Source organism: Sturnira hondurensis, unplaced genomic scaffold, assembly GCF_014824575.4.
Source record: "Sturnira hondurensis isolate 20B ecotype Veracruz unplaced genomic scaffold, ASM1482457v3 Scaffold0008671, whole genome shotgun sequence".
Lineage (NCBI taxonomy): Eukaryota > Metazoa > Chordata > Mammalia > Chiroptera > Phyllostomidae > Sturnira > Sturnira hondurensis.
In genome coordinates, this window is record NW_028081302.1 from 89,304 (window position 1) to 94,911 (window position 5,608).

Sequence of the window (5,608 nt, forward strand, 5' to 3'; positions counted from 1 at the left end):
GGACACAGGTTGTCTCCCTGTCTCAGATACTGTGAATAATGTTGCAATGAACTTAGGGATGCATATATCTTTACAAATATGTTTAAAATTTGGGGGGGTAGATACCCAGAAGAGAGATTGATGCGTCATATGGTAACTATTCTTAATTTTTTAAGGAAACTCCATACCATTTCCCATAGTGGCTGCACCTGTTTATATTCCCACCAGCAGTATATGAGGGTTCCTTTCAGAAACAAGTTTTAAATGAGTTTTGTCTTGTGAAAATATTTGTTGAAGAATGGCACATTAAATAGACAATTTCTGTGAGAAGATCTGAGATTAAATATTTACACATTTCAGTATTTTTAAAAATATTTTATTCATTTATCATTAGAGGGGAAGGGAAGGAGAGAGAGATAAATATCAATGTATGGTTGCCTCTTGTGAGTCCCCCACTGCGTACTGGCCCACAACCCAGGCATGTGCCCTGACTGGGAATTGAACCGTGATCCCTTATTTCACAGGCCAGCGCTCAATCCACTGAGCTAAACCAGCCAGGACACATTTCAGGAATTTTAAATATATAATTGTAAATGTCCTCTATTTAGTAGTCTTGATGATATGCAGGGTACTTCAGCACCTGCAGACATAGTATTTTCTCAGTTGAAAATACTTTGTGATTTACAGATTTGAACCAATTGGAGGTGTGAACAACTTCAAATATATTAGCCCTAAAATGAAAGTTTGAAAATGATTGCCAGCAATTTCATTTAAAAAAATTTAAGAACAATAAAATCATATCGAAAAATACATTTTTTCTTTTTAAATTTATTTAATTATTTTTCAAGTACAGTTTTCTGTCTGTTACTCCCATCCCATTCCACCCACCCTGTGCTCCCCCCTCCCTCCCATTTCCACCCTTCTCAGTTGTTGTCCATGTATCCTTTATATATGTTCCTCTAAATCCCTCCCCTATTTCTTCTGAAATTCCCTCCCCTCTCCCCTCTGGTCACTGTCAGCCTGTTCTCTATTTCAGTGTCTTTGGTTATAATTTGCTTGCTTGTTTGTTTTGTTGTTTACCTTCCTGTTAAAGGTGAGATCATATGGTATTTGTCTTTCACTGCCTGGCTTATTTCACTCAACATAATGCTTTCCAGTTCCATCCATGCTGTTGCAAAGGGCAGGAGCTCCTTCTTTCTTTCTGCTGAATAGATTCCATTGTGTATATGTACCATAGTTTTTTTATCCATTCATTTACTGACAGACACCTAGGTTGCTTCCAACTCTTGGCTATTGTAAATTGTGCTGCTATGAACATTGGGGTGCATATGTTCTTTGGGATTGGTGTTTTAGGGTTCTCAGGATACAATCCTAGCAGTGGAATTGCTGGGTCAAAAGGCAGGTCCAATTTTAGTTTTCTGAGAAAATTCCATTCTGTTTTCCATAATGTGAAAAATACATTGTTTTAAAAATATCAGTGATTATTATAAAAAGAAGGGCTAAGAAATTGATCAGACTATATGAATATATACCAACAATAATTACTTTGCTTATGATATTTTAAAATGTTTAGATAATCAATATATTGTGAATAACTTATCTCTTGCTTAAATATACACAGATGGTTTTTAAATGACAGCTATTACTTTTGACCATGGCTTTTGCACACCAATATAGTAAAACTAATTTTTGGTGGAAAAAATGAATATCTAAAACCATGTAGTATTTTTAAAGCCATCTTCACTCTCAAGTATCTCAGTTTGGATAATTGATAACCCTAATTTTGGCATACTTAGCACATTAGCTTTGGCAGTAGCTGGCCAGAGTTTTAATCCCTGCTCTATGACTAGTAGCTATGTAACCATAAGTACATTGTTCAATCTCTTTCAGACTTGGTTTCTTCATCTTTAAAATGGAGATGATAAAAATAGCAACTTGCTTATTGGGTTGTTGTGAACATGAAATAAGAACATGTATAAAGACACTTAGCACAGCGCCTTGGCATATAGTGTTCCCAATAAACATGAATTATTATTATTGCTATTGTTATTATTATTAAGAAGTTATGGTCATGATTGTTGTTAGATGTTTTTTCTTTTCTGTTTCTTTTCTTTTACAGAAAAACACTCTCAATAAATTTTATGTTCAACTGATCGAGCTTCAGGACCGCTTTTCACTCCCTGTAAAAGTGCTCACGTTGTACGCCCACACACTGGCTATCCCCACTCCCAGTGACCTAGTCCAGGGTCTAGTGACGGGGTGAGGTGGAGGAGATGGGAATAGAACCGGCAAGCATTGACTCTAGGGTCATCCTCAAGGCTGAGCTCAAGTTTCTTTTCCAACTGCAGCATCATGTGAATCACCCCCCAAATGACATTTGAGTACCATGAAAAAGTAACCTCCCACAAATCTGAAATATAAGATTTGGATGAGTCTTGTACCCCTTCTCGCCAAGCATGGTATCTAGAGTACAAACTAGCCATGAGTTTAATTCATAACCAACAACTCTGAATCCTTCCTCTTTGCTATCACAATCCATCTGTCATCACCTCAAATGTCCACCAGAGGTCCTCTTATGCTTCGCAGCATTTTCACATTTTCGATCTGCTTTGCAATTGCCTGTGTAAAAGGCAAACAAATTTTTCAGAGGGCTGGTGTTATAAATGCAGTGGCCATAGGCATACACAGCCACTAGAGTCCCAGCAACAACCCCAGTAAATAAGAAGCCCCAAAAGCTTTTCTTCAAACCACTGGCTTCAAGACTTGTAGGTGGTACTATCCTGACTGACTTTCTTCTTTAAAGTGTTTCTGGAAGTGTACCTCCTCCTCTGGTGTCATATTTTCCTTATCAATGACTTGGTGTCCTAAATAACATAAGCAGAATGGTTTCCTGATCTTGACTTTATCTGGAAAACAAGACTCAGTGATCAGGAAGATTCACCAAATAAAATTATGGAAATTATGGTACTGACCAGCATTTTCAAGAGTATTTTCCCTAATATATTGGCACTGCAATATGCTCTGCCAGCAAAGGGTCTGCAGTCAACCGATACTGGGAAGCCATAGCCATGGCTTGCAAATTCATGATCTTGTATTAGCACTGCCTATGCTCTGCAAAGTCCTGTAGTTAAAAAAAACAATATTTTTATTTTGTTGAACCCTTGCTTTGCAAATTTACATGATAATGCAGCTTCTCCTTTCTCATTTGTGTGTATATGATACCTCAAAATTTTAACAGAGTATTCTACAAAACATATTTTGTGAAACATAGATCTAATCTAACTTTTTCAGTTTAAAAATGGGAGGCCCAAATGGGAAGAGGACTTTCCCAAGACATAGTAATAGTGGATACATAGGCCTTGATTCCAGGCCTTCATATCCTTGTGACTTTTTTTTTTTTAGAAAAGTCTCTCTGTGTGTAATCATCTTTGTGCACAGATACATTTTTGTGGGCTGTATATTAATTAGTATAAGAGTGTGATACATTTGAAAGTTCAAAGAGAAGGACATTTTATAACTGCCAGAATTTTATATTTTGAAGCCTACAGTTTTATGAGCCCCCACCCTCTCCGGAACTGAGGGTTTCTATTCATAGCTAATAGGCAGGGACCACAGACCACAATTAATGGGACATTCTTTTGGAGTGATGAATGTTGAACACCAGAGGGCGCTCATTCCTCAGTATATCAATTAAGATTCAAGAAGCGGGAAGACACCAAAGCAGCACCTTTCAGAAGACTGGATCCTTGGGTCCTAACTCAGTTCCATTTTTAATTTTTTGAGGTAACTCCACTTCTGTAAATATGTACAAAGGAACCCAAAACACTAATTCTAAAAGAACATATGCACTCCTGTGTTTATTGCAGCATTATTTACAATAGCCAAGGTTTAGAAGCAGCCTAAGCGCCCATCAGTAGATGAATGGATAAAAACAAACTATGGTACATTTGCATAATGGCCATAACAAAGAAGGAGCTCCTACCCTTTGCAACATCATGGATGGATCTAGAGAGTATTATGCTGAGTGAATAAGCCAGTCAGAGAAAGACAAGTGCAGTATGATTTCACTTATATGTGGAATCTAATGAACAAAATAAGCTAACAAACAAAATATAAACAGATTCATAGATACAGAGAACAAACTGACAGCTGTCAGGGGGTAGGAGACTTGGGGACTGGGTGGAAAAGGTTAAGGAATTAAGAAAAAACGTATAGACATCGGTAAGGTAATTACGAGAGGGAAAAGGGGGGTAAATGGTAATGGAAGGAGATTTAACTTGGAGTGGGGAACACACAATACAGCATACAGATGATGTGTTATAGAATTATACACCCGAAACCTCTATAATTTTATTAACCAATGTCAGTCCAATAAATTCAATAAAAAATAAACATAACCCTGGCTGGTGTGGCTCAGTGGATTGAGTGCTGAACTGTGGAGCAAAGAGTCGCTGGTTCAATTCCCAATCAGGGCACATACTTGGGTTGCAGGCCAGGTCCCCAGTGAGGGGGGCAAGTGAAAGACAACCACACATTGCTGTTTCTGTCCCTTTTATTCTCCTTCCCTTCCCCTCTTCCTAAAAATAAATATATAAAATCTTTTTTTAGATCAAATAAAATTAAAAACTAAACATAAGACAGAAAAAGAAAAGACACTGTCACTGTGAAGGTAATGATAATGGTATTATAGGCATGGAAGACAAATCAGAAAAAAAAGGAGGCCAAATAAAACTATATTACAGTATAAAGTCTCTGTTTTATAATCAATAAAACTAAGATAAAAATAATGTGAAAAATGTGTGTATGTATGTATATATATATATATATATATATATATATATATATATATATACATACACACATACATACATATGTATATCCTATACAAATCTATGAGACCACCAAATCTCCAAGACCCAAAGTGTATTAAGTTCATATTAGATGAAATAATATACAAATGATGATTGCTAATATTTATTGAGCACCTTCTATGTGTTTGGTATCTTATGTGCCCTACCTCATTAATACTTAAGCCTATGAGGTAGGTATGATTAGAGTACTGTCCTCATTTTAGACATGAGAATGCAAAGGCTTAAAATCTTAGGTAATTGGCCCAAATTCACACTAATAAGCAAAATAAACAGTTGAAATCCTTAAGTGTCACCCTCCAGAGCACTCAACTACTCTTTAGTTCGTTCCCATGGCTGTTAAGGTCCAGTGAAACCTAGGTTCCACTTACCTCTCCAGTCTTCCTCATCACAATTTGTATCCAACAGGATGGAAGTACTTTCAGTTCCTTGAACAGTCTGTGTTCCCTGCATAGGATCTTCTCTCCATCTTTACCTGTTAATTCTACTCATTCTAGTCTCAGCTTAGATATCACTTCCTCCAGAAGCCTCCTCTGCTTTCCAAGTCTGGGTAGATGACCTGCTTCTGTGCTTCTATAGCTCCCCATCATTTCATCACTCTGCATGGCAGGAGCCCATTTCCTGATCTATGCCCTTTGTTACATTGAAAATTTGGGGAGAGTAGGTGTGTCTTGCCCCCCACTGCACTCCTGGACCCTAGCACAGTGCTTGGCATATAGTCATTTCCCTAGATATGCAAAAACTCCTCCACTTGAGACATT

General features: G+C 37.3%; 1 pseudogene; it reads right to left on the reverse strand.

The window, feature by feature from the left end:
• Nucleotides 1–2,139: 2,139 nt before the first annotated feature.
• Nucleotides 2,140–5,300, reverse strand: LOC118993278 (ATP synthase subunit C lysine N-methyltransferase-like; annotated as a pseudogene).
• Nucleotides 5,301–5,608: the final 308 nt, after the last annotated feature.